The sequence below is a fragment of the Octopus sinensis genome, linkage group LG1 (assembly GCF_006345805.1).
Source record: "Octopus sinensis linkage group LG1, ASM634580v1, whole genome shotgun sequence".
Lineage (NCBI taxonomy): Eukaryota > Metazoa > Mollusca > Cephalopoda > Octopoda > Octopodidae > Octopus > Octopus sinensis.
Window position 1 is genome coordinate 102736782 of NC_042997.1, and position 17110 is coordinate 102753891.

Here is a 17110-nt window from a genome sequence, read left to right on the forward strand (position 1 = left end):
TGATAGAACTGACAATGTGTGGCCTGGAATTAACTAAAGATAAACTCTGCACAGATGTCCCAGAGAAGGGAGCCAATTCACTCAAAAACACCATTCCCCGAGACAAGAGAATACTCATGCGGCGGAGAATAAAGATCTCGAATCGTTTAAATAAACATCTTAATGACAGTGTGAAAATCCACCTGGCGAAATTAAACTCAAAATCTCCCATGAAAAAGAAAGAGAAGAAAGAGAAACCTGGGCAGTCAAAAATGTAAAAAGAAATCCTAAAGCCTTCTACACGTTGGCAAATGAGTCTGCCTCAGTACGCTATAAGATAAGGCCACCATTTGGTAAAAACGGCTCACTAACTGCAGACCCACGAAAGATAAGTGAATCACTAATAAACAATTCCGAAGTGTTTTCACTTCACTGGAAAATATGCAAATAAACAAACCGAAGGAGCTTTTCAATGTAATGAATCTATTCGGAAAAGAGGCAACCATCGATTACATCAACATAACAGAAGAGGATGTAATATCAGCCATTGATGAGATGAAATCAAACTCACCAACACGCCCAGGTGGACTACCAGCTGTTCTCTTAAAGACATGTAAAAAGGCCCTTGGAAAACCATTGCAGATAGTCTTTCATAGTTTCGTTGCATGTGGTACACTTCCCAACATGCTTAAAGAGGGTATAATATGGCCTGTCCCTAAAGGAGGGAGCAGAGCTGATGTTAAAATCTACAGGCCAATCTCTCTGACCTCGCATGTTAACAAGACAATGGAACGCATTGTCAGAAAAAGGCTGATCACTTTCCTAGAAGAAAACCTCACAAACACGCAACATGGCTTCCGTCCAGGGAGGAGCTGCCTCACACAGTTGCTGCAGCACTTTGACTGGGTATTGAAGCAACAGCTAAACCAGTCAGCTGTAGACGTGATAATCCTCGACTTTGCCAAAACTTTCGACAAGGTTGATCAAGGCATGATATATATATATATTTGAGGAGACCCCCTTCGGTCATGAATAACCATGGGATTGCACCTAGAAAGTTACCCTCCAATTCACAAGTCCGGGCAAGGTTGTTTGTGGAAGGCCAGCAGTCGCCCATGCATACCAGCCTCCCCTCTCCATGCTACCGATGTTATCCAAGGGAAAGGCAAAGGCCGATACAGCTTGGCACCAGTGATGTCGCAACTCATTTCTACAGCTGAGGTAACTGGAGCAACGTGAAATAAAGTGTCTTGCTCAAGAACACAACACGCAGCCAGGTCCGGGAATCGAACTTACAACCTCATGATCGTAAGCGCGACGCTCTAACATGTGGAAAATAATGGAGGGTCTGGCTTCAATTGTGGGAATTGAAATCTATAACAACCCCCGAACTGGACGGCACTGCACAATACCAAAGGCCCCGTCATCTCCATCGAGGATACGAACCTAATATTGTAATAGTTTGGGATTCAAGGGACCACAACTTTTTAATAACCTACCACAGAACATCAGAACATCAGGGATCTGCAAGGTATAGAATATTAGTCTTCAAAAAACGCCTAGAAACTTTTTGTCTGCAATTCCAGATGAACCCACATGGTGGCAGGAGGCACAAAGAAGAGCGGCAACGTCCAACTCGCTACTTCACCAGAAGCAATACTGGAAAACTTCCCGGACGCAGTAAAGGGCTTGCACCAGCATGGCCTCAGCCTCTGGCTGAAACCCATAAAAGATAAAAAATAAATATTTATACGTATATTTAATCTTTTATGTGCTTCAGCCAGGTGGCCGTGGTCATGCTGGAGCACCACCATGATTTTTCACGCTTTATTTGTGTACCCTCTCCACAATCCTTCCGTGGTTCCTCTCTTCCGACTAATGCGATCCCATCAAAATTGTCGATGGCCCATCTGGTGTATGATGGAATTTAACACTGCTGCCCCTCAACTGTGCCTCATATCGAGCCATTAGTTCGTCTGGTATTGTAGTATTGTGCGAATGAGTATAAGTTTAAAAACGGTGTCTAACTTGTCCAGATGTGGCCTGACGAGTTCACAGGAGCGGATGAGCTCTTTCTTTATTCGTTCTATCTGCGCCTATATATACGTATCAATCTCACGTCATAAAGAAAGTTGTAACACGGTCGAGATGGCAACCTGGAAGGACACAGAAATAGACCTATACCGCAGGGCTTGGGTTGCTGCCAAAAATTATCCACCCAATAATGTGATTACTGCAGCCTTGAAAAACGATGGATTCAACAGGACCGAATCCATCTTTTAAATAAAGCATATTACTCTACCTCTGGTATTTGAGCACTCTTTTTTCCACCTTGTTTCTCCGGTATATATATATATATATATATATATATATAATATATATAGTTATCGCCATACTAATATGGCAGTCTATAAATAAAAGACTAAAGCTGTCGCTGATTAGCTCCAAGAGGCCACCGCCTCTAGCTAGCTATATGACACACGAACCTGCGTCCATTACAACCTTCGAACAGGGGAGGTCAGCCGCTTCACCTTGCTAGTCAGACATCTGCAGACATGTTTCAGGGTTGTTGCACTTTATCAATGCAACATAGTCAGAACCAGCAGGTGTCGCTACTGACCGTCTGTTCGAAGATTTTATTTACCTAGTTACAGTGGAATACATCCACTTGTTTTCAATAATAGAAATATTAAAATTACTAAGTCTCTCTAAAGGAGCCTCCATTGAGTGGATGTAGAGGTTTTCAAACGTAAACTTGACCTCTGGCTCACCGAGATCCCGGATGAGTCAATATCTAAGCAAGAAATTCAAAAGAGGGCAGTAACATCAAACTCTACTCTTCACCAAAAGCCGCTCCGAAAAAGGTGGAAAGTGGAAAGATGATCACAATGGCGGTGTTCCAGCATGGCCACAGTCATTGGACTGAAATATATAAAAGAATAAAAGAATATATATATATATATATTATATATATATATATATATATATATAATATACACACGTGTATATATATGTGTGTGTAGGCACGTGTGTATGTGTGTGTGTTGGTGTGCGTGCGTGTATATATGTGTGTATATAGTATTTGTGTGTATATATATGTATGTATATATATATATATATATTATATATATATTATATATATATATATATATATACGTAAACAAAGTCAAATGCGATACAATAAAATTAATTATTATCGCTGGTGTTCTAGGACACGCCATATATTATTCATATATAAGTACATTAAAAGGCGAAGTGTGTACTAGATACACAAAAGGTGGATAAATTTAATGAGATGAAAATTAAAAAGTTTTACAAACTTAGTTCTTCTTAGACTGCAGTTTCGCCTATTTCAGCAATAAAAATAATATTTATTTACTCAGGTAGGCTCTTCAGTAAGATTCCTGTTATTATGGGAAGCGCACATCAATAGAGGCACATGCGTCTATTAAATTGCTCGTTCTAAACTATTCAAATCACTGCGCAGACTCAGAACGTACCCGACAAAATAGGGTTTTCTGGTATATCGTCTAACGCTCAAAAATTTATCGAGAAAATACGTAAACAAAGTCAAATGCGATATATATATATATATAATATATATATATATATATATATATATATATATATATATATATATATATATATATATATATATATATAATATATATATATATATATATACATATATATATATAGTAGTAACAGAAAAGGGGCATTTCAGTTGTCCCCACGTGGTGGATTGTAATGTATATAAGAAAATAAAAACGGATAATACGCACACTTACATGGTTATTGTATAATTTTTAATGTATCGACCGGTTTCGCAATCGCTATTCATGATACAATGTTTAATTTATATGAAAATACATTTTTCTTAAGAAGAAAATGGGTCCATGTTGTTTCTAATGAAATTCACGAGTGAATGATTTTACAAGTGGACAAGTAAAGGGAGGTAATTGGTTGTTATTATTGTTATTGTTGTGTGTAAGGGAGATAACAGTTCAGGTATACAGAAAAAGAAACAGGTTTAAAAAAAAAGGGGCCTTGTTTAGTAGTGGATTTATGTACAATGATGTAATATGTAAAAATATACAAATTGGTTATGCGTGCTTATTAAGACGCGTTTTGTACTTTTCAATGAAGAAAGTTTCTTTATTTAAGCGTTCTAGTTGAGAGATTGTGTCTTTGCACTGGTAGAAAGGGAAGACTGTAAAATTTGGTTTGATGTTACCTGCACATTTTTCTATGTGTTCACTAAGAGGAATTTGTCTGTATTGCGGGAAACAGATTTGCTCCTTATGTAGAGTGATTCTCTTCCTCAAAGTTAAACTCGTTTGTCCAATGTACTGATGACTGCAACCCGAGCAGGTTATTACATAAATTAGGTTCTCAGAGGCACAGGTGAAACTAGTTTTAATTGTGAACCTCTGTCCTTGTTATATATATATATATATATATATAATATATATATATATATATATTATATATATATATATAGAGAGAGAGAGAGAGAGAGAGAGAGAGAGAGAGAAAGAGAGGAACGAAGTGAGACAAACGCAGATAGCAATTAGGAATTAACATCTACTTTAATGTTGGACAAGGCTGAGATCGTCTATTTTAGAGCAAAAATAAAACTTTAGCAATCGAATGATCGCTCGAGCATATCACACACACGCAAAAAAATTATTATACAATGTTACTAATACCATCAACAATAACTACAACAATCACAACGACGACGACAACAACAACAAGCAACAACTCTATCAATCATCATCATCGTCATCATCCTCATCAATCATCATCATCATCATCATCATCATCATACATACATACATACAGCCAACAAAATTTCTCGCCAGAATGTTAACTGCCCACTTAGTGCTAGACGAAATGTGGCTAAGCTATTTTGAAAAAAAAAAAAAAAATGAAGAAAAATCAAAAACAAACGATTGCTGTGAGAATAGCGGAGTACCGGAATAATTTGAAGCATAAATTAACTTGTTTGAAACACGGACATGTTGGAATCGTGCCACGTATAAAACTACACTGTTCCCTCCAGACTATTCTTCATAAACAACGCTCCACTCATAAATAAATTACTTACTCAACAACACGATAAAGAACAACATCAAATGACGACAAGCAAATTGCTTCTTAGTTCGCCAAGTCTATGCAGAGCCTAAGATTACCGAGAAATTGAAACTTGAAAATGGCGCTGCACGTATGTCATTCATCTCGCATACTTTTTAAAATTTATATCTACACGACATCTTTTTCTTGTTTCAGCCATTAGACTGTGGTCATGCTGGGGCACCGTCTTGAAGAATTTCATTCGAATGAATCGATCCCGGTACCTTTTTAAAGCCTGCTACTTATTCTATCGATCTCTTTTGCCGAACCACTAGGTTAGTGAGACGTAAGCACACCTACAATGGTTGTCAAGCAGCAGTGGAGACATGCACATACGCATAGACACACACACACACACACATACACACACACATACACACACACACACATATATATATACGACGGGCTTCTTTCAGTTTCCGTCTACCAAATCCACTGACAGCTCTTTAATCGGCCCGAGGTTGAGGCTATAAAAGAAGACACTTGTCTAAGATGCCACGCAGTGAGTCTGAACTCGGAATCGTGTGTTTGGGAAATAAGCTTTTTACCACACAGCTACGCCTGTGCCTAATTGCCCACACCTACACAAAAAATAGACACTATCTCAATGTCCCCACTATTACACACCACTGCCCAACCATATCGATAGTTAACTTGGCCAACATTTCCCAAACTTCTTAGCTTCAGGTACCCTAGAAATAATTACCACAATAATCGTTTTCGTAGCTTTATTAATCTTTGTCTTTCATAAGTTAAATAATCTGACAATGGTAGTCTCTCGTTGTCCCAGTAAGACGGTTCAGCAATTTTTTGCTGAACAACCTGCAGAAGTGATTTGTTTATAGTCATCAAATGTTTTTTGCTGTACATTAGCTCTTTCCCTCCACCAAATCGATGTTGCCTGAACAAGTGCACGGTGTACTACATCTCCAGGTGTCGAAGTAATCGCAGAGCAACGCGAGATGAAGTGTTTTGCCCACTAAGACAACGCACCTCCCGGTTCAGGAATTGAAACCACAATCTTGCGACCGTGAACAAAACACCCTAATTACTAGGCAATGCGTCTTTAACATTAAATATCCTAAGGTATGCTTTACATACATGTTTTCTCATAACTAGTTTATTATGTCTTTATTAATATTTGTCTTTTGTAAAGTTAAATTTCTTAAGGTAAAGGTTGCATATATACTTTCTAATAACTGATTTAAACAAGAAATAAAATGTACCTCGTCGTTCAGCCAGCTCTCTATCTAAATGCCATTAAACTTCTCGATCGGAGCTGACCTGGGATTACACAGCAATAAAAACAACGAAAAACACAAAAGCCTGCACTCCACATCATCGTAGTTTGGATATAAATTTTCACGTATACCAACCACTCTTTCAACATCAGGAAATAGCACACTGGCATGACAAAGGTTATTTGCGGTAGGCAGCGAATATACTCTTGAGGTCCTCCACCTCTTCATTAACAGGAATGATAAGCTTGAGGAAATTTTGCAACTCTTCACAGCTGTGCTTCTACCCGAACATCAGCTCGCAGTTTGTTGGAGCAGCAAATTCATGTCTTCATAATCCACACACACACACACGCACGCACACACACACACGCGCGTACGTACGCACACACACACACACACGTATATGTACATATATCTGTGTATGTGTGTATGTATGTATGCATGTATGTATGTCTCTGTTTGTCGCTCTCTCCCTCTATATATATATGTACACACACACACACATACACTTTTATATTGTCGAGTAGTATATTCCTGATTATGGCACAAAACCAGTCAAAAAGTTACCATTAATTTCTTATCAGTTATATGTCATACCCAGGAACATTCTATTCTACGATATGAAAGTTTAACTGCTCAAATTCCCTTTCAGAGTATTCTTTTCTACTGACTTATGGATAAGTAACCGATAAACTGAATATATATGTATATATCAATATTAGTATTATACTTTTCTAGTTATTTATATCCTCTGACAAGGCCTTTGGTTATTTAAACATGCAAGTATAATTTTTAATGCCTAGAACTATATTACACTGGCATCTATGGGCAATATAAGTTGAATTTCCTCTTGACCATAGGTTGAAACAGCTGTAAGGAGCAGTTTATTTGTATTATTTTTATTATTATATTACATATTGATGTATATTGTTTTGTTCGATTTTGATGTTCCCATTTGTATGATTATAAATAATGTGAAATCCGTAAGTTGATGATCGAAATGAATTTGTTTCTCCATTTTCTTATTTGTATTATGAATTTACTGTAAAAATATTTTTTACCTTCACCCATTCAATACAATAAATGAATTAATTGTATTGCAATTAAAAGCATTTATGTATTTAGTATTTGGGTACCTTACCAGCAGTATATTGGATAACTGATATCCCATAGTGGGTTACTTTCATAACCCCTATCTTATTTTGTATTATATATACACACGAAATCATAAAGAGCAAAAGGCAACCCAAATCATTGAAAACCATCCTAACAAATGCCAAAGTACTGCCAACCACAACAACTAAACCCACAGTAAACAAATGCAATAGACCCAACTGTGGTATATGCATCAACCTAATAGAAGGTCCGGAATTCCTTTTTAAACAAGGACAACGTTTCACAGTAAAACACAACTTCACACGCGCATCAGAAAACCTAGTATATGTCTTAACTTGCTCGGGCTGTAATGAACACTACATAGGCCAAACTAAAAATAGTCTCCGCCAATGCATGACTGTCCACAGATCCCAAATAAAAATACAGGAATACAGAAAAATAGCACTTAGTGCACATATTGATACCTGTGCCGCACAACTTCATCTTAATTTTAGAATCTTTCCCCTCTACAAATTTAAAGACAATACCACTCATACCCAGCGAATAACCATAGAATCCCACCTTATTAATAAATACAGACCACTTCTAAACACATCCCCCTAACACGAACCCACAACAAACACACTTACACCTGCACACACCCTACATACACTTTTACCCAGATATTAACACCATGACACACGCAAATATATGGTTCCACACATACACATAATTTGATACGGGTGCAAAACATCCAACACTATTTTTTGGAAATGACTGTAAATATTGACTTCACACAAACACGTTACTTCCCGATACAGGCACAAGGCCAGCAGAACTATAAATATTGAAAATTGTACCCACACACGCACACATATATACACGCGCGCGCGCCCCAACATATATATAAACACACACACACACACACACACACACGCGCGCACACATACATACATATAGCTCTTCCTGTCCTAAACGAACTTACTTATCCAGCTCAAATTCAGTCAAGCGGAAAATACACTCCTTAACTACGCGCTAAAAAGCTATTTAAAATATCCACATGACGTCTACTGACCAGCCTGAACAATAAGAATTTTCAACAACGCTATTTTCGAAAACTCCATACACCACCCACACCAAAATTCATTCTAAACATTCACGTGACCTCTCTATTATGACCACATCCACGTGACCTCTTTATTATGACCAATAAGAAATTTTAGGCGCGACACTAGCCAAATTTTAACATCTCTGGAGCCTATTTTCTTACCCCAACACCAACTTCCATTCAAACATTCACGTGACCCCTTTATAATGACAAATCAAAATTGTATTGACCATTGTCCACAAGAAATTTTAGGCGCGAAACCAAGCAAATCTTACACAACTCTGGAGCCTCTTTTTTCACATATAAGAGACAGCAAACCCAACATAAAGTCAGATAAGAGAAAAAAATCTATCAGAAAGGAACTCTATCTCTCTTAAAAAAATATCTTTTGATAAGCATAACAAATGCGCAACCGGTAAAAAGAACTTTCACCTAATTAAATACACTCTCCCTTACTTAAATTATTTTGCCAGCATTTTCTTCATTTCCTTTTTTTATATATCACAACTCGTGTTCCACATCTCCTTTTTTAAATATATATATATATAATATATATATATATATATATATATATGTATGTATGTATGTATAAATATATATATAAATATATCACATGATCACGTGACCGCCAGACTGTTGTTACACATCACTGGTCACAATGAACTTTGCATCACCTTAGCCAACTAATCGAAAGAGGGATTTGAGCAACGCGAAATGAAATGTTTTACTCAAAAACACAACGCGCCGCCCGGTCTGGGAATCGAACCCACGATCTAGTGATCGTGAGTACAACAGCCTAACCATTGGGCTATGCGCCTACACACACAAGCGCGCGTACTTATTTGTGTGTGTGTGTTTGTGTCTCAAAGAAAGCCCTGACACATCTATCTACAATATCTCTTTACGAAAAGCTGGTGAGAAAATTCCATTCGAAATCAGTTAAAACACCCAGAAAAACTTATTGAAATCTCACACTACTTGTATCTTACTCTAATGGTAGATTGCATATGTACTTGAAGATTATTGACACTTGATTACGTCATTATGCGTAACAGACCTAATCCTTTGTCTGGTTTAATAGTAGCCGCTTGTCTTTGTTTGCATTTGACAGTGTAGATTATTGCAAACATTAGTGCAAGTTTCCGGTCTGAGGGTAACTCGATATTTTAATGAACGTTGAGTCATACTGGAGCAACCTATGATTCACAGAGCCAACTACAGAGACTTCTACTTGGTCGATCGACATCTAGAAATAGCAACCAAATCTCCCACATATCACACAGTACCGACTTTAAAAAAGTACGCAGTGAATGATGTAGCCCTGGAAGCATTTATGCTAGGGAAAAAGGACGGGGAAGACACCTATGAAATAACACATGATCATAGTTTTGTTCGTTTGGAAGATATTTAGTGTTAAACAACAACGACTCATGAGTCACGGTTATCTCTCCTCGGTGGTTGCGCATATGTCATGAACACGGCCTGTCTCTTATCTGACTAAATTTTTAAGCAAAGCGATTATTTCAACGAATGTTGTAATTTTCAGGCAAAGAACAGTATTCATGTAACAGTATTCAACAAAATTAATGAGTAGAAAGGAAATATAAAGTTTTTCTAAAATCTGGGGAATAAATGCAGTTTAACGTATGGTATGCAACTGTCACTATCAAAATTCTATAAATGGATCTTTTTTCTAATTGGAAACAAGTCTTTATTTATAGAATGAATTAACACAAAGAAAAGAAAACAACCAATTCACACACTTACACACTCACATATGTATGTGTGTATGTGTATATATATATATATATATATATATATATATATATATATATATATATTATATATATATATATATATATATATATATATAATATATATATATATACTATACACACGCGCACGCACAACACACACACCACACACACCACACACACACACACCACACACACCACACACACACACAAGCATATATATAAGCGTGTGCACATACACAAACAAAAGATGTCAAATTGAATGCTTAGCAGTATTCAGTCTCTCTCCACCTTGAATTCAAATCCCAAGCTGACCATCTCTTCCTCACACCCTGTCGGGGCTCATAAACAAAGTAACAATTCAGGTTGCTGGATTGTTGGAATGCTTAAGAATCGGAGATGCCTTATAGAATCCATTTTAAGTTCAAATTCCGCTTCCTGTTATGGTGTGTGTCATCTGATTGGGCATATACAAGCACGCATAAACAGATAATTTGTTTGGTGATTTCTATCAAGAAGAGTTCGCGCTCTTGTTAGGTTCATTTGTCCGATGGGATAGATTTAACTGAGGAGACACACCATAAGGTCGAAACACTGTGGACTCTCAAACTCCCGTTACACCGGTGAATCGCATGTACTACGAACATAGAACGGGAGGAGCTGTTCCCTGAAGGTGAAGAACAAAAGCGATTAGATATTCACTTTCGAATCTACTAGAACGTATTAACAATGGATTAGTTATTGTTTGGATGTCTGCTGTTTTGTGTATACCCCACGAATAAGGTACTACTTAAGAAGAGTGGTCCCGGTGCGCGCACTCGCGTACTCGCGCATCCGCGCTAGCTAGTCCTTACTTTGTGTTTTTGTTTTATTTACTTTGCTTAAAAAAATTATTTACTTTGAGTAAAAAAAATTATTTATTTTGAGTTTTATTTACTTTGCTAGGTAGTCGTTGTAGGATCGACTAGTCACGACTAGCTAGCGCGGATGTAGTACCATGAATCATAATCTGTTTGGCAGACATCCGTACGCATCAGCAAATAGTTTGTTTACAGATTTTTATATAATTAGGAATCCGTGTTCTTGTTAGATATATCGGTCAGACAGGGTACGTTTAACTGCCGAGACACACAATAAGGTCGAAATACCACGTTGTCGCAAAATCCCCTCGTGCCGATGAATCGCATGTTTTATGAAAAACAGATCGTCTAAAGAGAGGAAGTGTTTTATGACGGAAAACACCAGCGATTAGATATTCACGTTCAAATCTGCCAGGACGTTTTAAGAACGAACACATAGGCGCAGGAGTGGCTGTGTGGTAAGTAGCTTGCTAACCAACCACATGGTTCCGGGTTCAGTCCCACTGCGTGGCATCTTGGGCAAGTGTCTTCTGCTATAGCCCCGGGCCGACTAATACCTTGTGAGTGGATTTGGTAGACGGAAACTGAAAGAAGCCTGTCGTATATATGTATATATATATATGTGTGTGTTTGTGTGTCTGTGTTTGACCCCCTAGCATCGCTTGACAACCGATGCTGGTGTGTTTACGTCCCCGTCAACTAGCAGTTCGGCAAAAAAGAGACCGATAGAATAAGTACTGGGCTTACAAAGAATAAGTCCCGGGGTCGAGTTGCTCGATTAAAGGCGGTGCTCCAGCATTGCCGCAGTCAAATGACTGAAACAAGTAAAAGAGAGAGAAAGAGAAAGAGAATACGTTATTACATGTGTAGTGATCCTATACAACAGCGCGCGCGCGCAACGCCCTCTCGCGAATACACGAAGTCCGAAAGAGGGAATTTTGCTGACGTGGCCTTAGCTGACGTGGCCTTAGCAAGGGAGCGCGAGCCTTAACAAAGAGGCAAGGGAGCGTGAGCCTTAACAAAGAGGCAAGGGAGCGTAAAGCGTTGACCATTAGCGTCCGACAGACAGCGGCAGGCATTTCACCAAAGCAGACGTTTAATTCGCTCTCTCTCCGGTTTTGATAGCAGCAGTCTTTTGGCCGAAGACTTTTAACCTGAATTGTTGCAGACATCATCTTCTTCCTCCGGACGCCATTTTGACCCGTTCTGTTTTTGGCGGCTGAACATTGTAAATATTACAATCGATTAACTTTCAGCCTTGCGCGCCCAGAACCAAGGACATCAGATATACCACTGATTTCTCACCGGTATAAAACAATAAAGTATATCTATTTTTTACGTCTGCGTTTTGTGTTTCTTTGACTGGTAGAGTCTGGATATAAAAGCAACGGAAAGTGATTGCACCAACTTGCACCCCAAAAGTGCAAGAGGAGATATTCACATATCCCTTACAGTGGTGATCCCGAAGTTCCAGAGAACACTCACGAAAAGAAAAAAATCCAGTTTTTCTGCCAAGTCTGAAACACGACCAACCTGTTTTCCAGTCCCTTTCAACAGTTTGTTTCTTCATCTGCACTCACGCACGAAAAAAAAAAAAAAGAGAAGAAATTTTTTTTTCTCGATTAAAACGCGACGAAGGTTGGTAAAAACAAAAAAAAGAAAAGAATTTTTTTTTCTATTCTCTGTGCACACAGTACAAACAAAAAAAAACATTTTTTTTTGTAAATTGCACATTCAAAATTTATTGGTTCAATTGTTGGTCTTTCTTTCTTTCTTCCTTTCTTTTTTCCCTTTGTTTTTCCTTGTTGCGTCTGTTCAGCGTTGGTTCGTTGTCAGTTTTCTTTTTTCCATTTGACAGAGTCATCTAGTGAATAAAAGGCTACACAATGTTTATGGGTTCGTTACCTACTTCTACAGGTGATGCCACACTGTGGTTTTCACAGTTAGAGGCACAATTTCGTGCACAAAGTATTACTCCCGAGCAGCAGTTGCAAATCCTTTATGGTTGCATGCCGCCGCAACTGGCATCTTCAGCAAGGGACCTTATTACAGACCCTAGTCCAGGCGCTACTTATGCGTCTGTTAAATTAGAGGTTGAAAAAAGAAATACACGAAGCGAGGAAAGTCGTTTCAACGAGTTAATGGCAGATGAGCAACTAGGGGACAGAACTCCGTCAGAATTTTTACGAAGACTGAGGGAGTTAAGTTGGTAATGCATCAGATGCCCCCCTCCTTCGGAAGATTTTTTTTTCGAGGTTGCCCGCCTATATACAGACCGTTTTGGCAACCGGCTTAGAGACAAATACAGTGGACCAAATAGCAACGATGGCTGATAAGATGGTTGAATTTGCCGTTCAACCATCGTCACGGTCTGCTTGTGCCTGTTCACAGACCTCTTTGGCCTCAATTGAGGGGCTTTCTAAACTAATAGAAACCCTCACTAAAGGATGGACGCGATGTGTCGCGATGGTAAGCGATCTTCAAAATCGCGAAGTCGCAGTCGTTCATCCTCGAGATCAAACAGTCTAAGTCTGGACTGTGTTGGTACCACTCCAAGTATGGAGAGAATGCACATAGGTGCACACAGCCATGCACTTATAAGTCTTTAAACTAGATTCGGAGAATTTGAGCACGTCAACTTCCTCCACAATATTTTCTGGTTATCGTGCATTCTTTGTTAAAGATCTAGTGTCGAAGAAAAACTTCATGGTAGACACTGGTTCTTGTTGCAGTATTTAGCCTCTGCGTTGCACAACCGACAGGCCAAAGCGGTCTAACGTCATCTTGCACGCTATTGACTCGTCACCAATAGCCACATTCGGTCAGATCTCGTTGCGCCTTGATATTGGTCTTCGACGAGACTTTCAATGGGTTTTTGTCATTGCCGACATTCCGCATCCTATTTTAGGTGCGGATTTTCTGGATAAATTTGATTTGTTGGTAGATGTCAGACGTCGGAGGTTGGTCGATAGTTCGACTACACTCTCCACGCCGACCGGAGAATCTACCAATTTAGCTCTTAGCCCGACGTTTTTTGTCGGTACATCTGGAGATGTCTTTCACTCTCTTTTAGCTTCTTTTCCAGAGCTATATGATGTTACCTTTAGGGTGGCTAAGCCATTGCATTCGGCACGACACTTTATAACAACAACTGGACCTCCTGTTTTTTCACGTCCAAGGCGTCTTGCACCTCATCGACTTAAAACTGCTAGGGCTGAGTTTGAGCATATGCTCCAGCTCGGTCTGATACGCCCCTCCACCAGTCCATGGGTATCTCCCCTTCATTTAGTAAGAAAAGGGGATACAGATTTTCGCCCGATGGGAGATTATCGGCGTCTAAATGCGGTAACGATTCCGGACAAATATCCCATAAGGATTTTAAACGATTTTTCGGCAAATTTACATGGCTGTACTATTTTTTCAAAGGTTGACCTGATACGTGCCTACCATCAAATACCGGTCAACTCAGACGATATTCCTAAAACAGCAATTACTACTCCTTTTGGCTGTTTCGAATTTTTATTTATGAGTTTTGGTTTGAGGAATGCCACTAGTACTTTCCAACGGTTTATAGATGAAGTTGTTCGCGGACTGGATTTTGTGTTCGCGTATGTCGATGACATTCTAATCGCAAGTGATACGCATGAAAATCATCTCCTGCACTTGTCTCAGCTTTTTCAGCGTCTTCGCGACTAGGTGTTCGCATTAATCCAGACAAGTGTGTTTTTGGGCAACCATCTCTTAATTTTCTCGGTCATTATATTGACTCGAGAGGAATCAAACCACTCTCATCCAAAGTCGATGCTATTCAGCGCATCGCACCACCTTCTTCTTTGCGTCAACTTCGCCATTTATTAGGCATAGTAAATTTCTATAGACGTTTCATAGATCGGTGTGCGGACAAGTTGTTACCTTTAACACAAATGCTAAAGGGCAATTCCAAGAAGGACGCCCGTCTTACTCTTTCGGCTGAAGCACTGTCTGCCTTTGAGTTGGTTAAAAAGGAACTGGCTTCAGTCCCTATTTTGGCACATCCGGCTCCTAATGCTCCACTTACTTTATCTGTGGACGCATCAGAGTCTGCAATTGGCGCTGTTTTGCAGCACACCGTAGAGGGTGAAGTTAAACCTTTAGCTTTCTTTTCTTGTCAGCTAAAGCCAGCTGAACGCAGATATAGTACCTTTGATCGAGAGTTACTAGCGATCTATCTGTCAGTTCGGCATTTTCAACACCAGCTCGAGGGACGAGAGTTTGTGATTTATACTGATCACAAGCCCCTTACTTTTGCTTTATCTTCTAAAACGGATAAACTCTCTCCTCGTGCTTTCCGTCACCTGGACTATATTTCTCAATTTACAAGTGACATTAGGCATGTGCCAGGCAGTGAGAACGTCCCTGCAGATGCTCTCTCTAGACTCCCTGTCAATTCCATTTCCTCTCCTGCAGCAATTGATTTAACTGCTATTTCGCAGGATCAACCACCTTTAGAGGAGTTGGATTTAACTTCGCCTAAGTTTATTAACTGTAAGTTTAACTACCTTCCGCTCCCTACAGCGGAAGGCTCTATTCTTTGTGACGTTTCTACCGGTTCACCTAGACCATTAGTACCTGAGAAACATCAACGTTCTGTGTTTGATGCTCTTCATTCACTGTCACATCCAGGTATCTCTGCCACAGTAAAGCTTGTTACTGCTCGGTTCTTCTGGCCCAATATGCGACGATCAATTACCTCTTGGGCACGCTCTTGTTTGAGGTGCCAGAGTGCTAAAGTCCATAGACACGTTCGTGCTCCACTTGGACAATTTTCCTCTCCTGAAGCCCGTTTTCGCCATATCCACCTTGATTGGTTGGACCATGGCCTGTGAGTCGCGGGTTCTCATACATTTTAACTTGTATTGATCGTTTTTCACGCTGGCCGGAAGCTATTCCTATAGCACAGACATGTCAGCTGAAACTGTTGCGAGGGCTTTCGTATCTAATGGGATTTCGAGGTATGGTGTACCGTACAGTTTAACCACAGATCGTGGTCGACAATTCGAGTCTGCATTGTTTCGTGAGTTATCACGAATCCTGGGGATGCATCATATACGCACCACAAGTTACCACCCCGCTTCTAATGGGATGGTGGAGCGTTTCCATAGGCAACTTAAGGCCGCTTTGCGTGCCTCGCCGAATCCACAGTCATAGACTGAATTTCTACCGATCGTCCTGCTTGGATGTCGGACTGCGATTAAAGCAGACCTTGGTTTTTCGTCTGCCGAGCTCTTGTATGGTACCACACTGGCATTGCCTGGTACGATGTTGGTGCCAGACAAGTCACAGTCTCTTAATTTAGAGTCTTATGTTGCTCGATTATGCAGATATTTTTCTGCCCTTCCTCCTATGGACCCTCGACACCAAAATCCTCCTTCTAGTGTGCCATCAGACCTTAATTCTTGGACGCATGTTTTTATTCGTGATGATTCTGTCAAAGGACCTCTTGTTTCTCCTTATAAAGGACCTTTTCGTGTGATTTCTCGCACGCCGAAGGTATTTAAACTTGAAATTAACGGTCGTTCGGAGACCGTCTCCGTAGATCGTCTTAAAAGGGCATATTTTGAGATGTCCACATCTTTTAATGACCCCACTGCCACAACCATCGTTGAACCTTCACATGCATCTTTGACAACACCACTATTTACACATGCACCATTATCAACACCAGCATCGACAACACCACCTTCGTCGTCGCAGCCTGCCTCGAACAGACCTTATGTTACGAGGTCAGGCAGAACTGTTCACTGGCCGAAAAAACTTTCCAAAACTATCTATATTTGACATTTTCAATTGACTTCCCAGTGACAGTTCAGTACTCATTGAACTTTGCTCATTTTGAGTATTTTTCTCTTTTTACCTTTAAGGTGAATTTTTTTTTTGCTGTTTAATGTATTATATTGT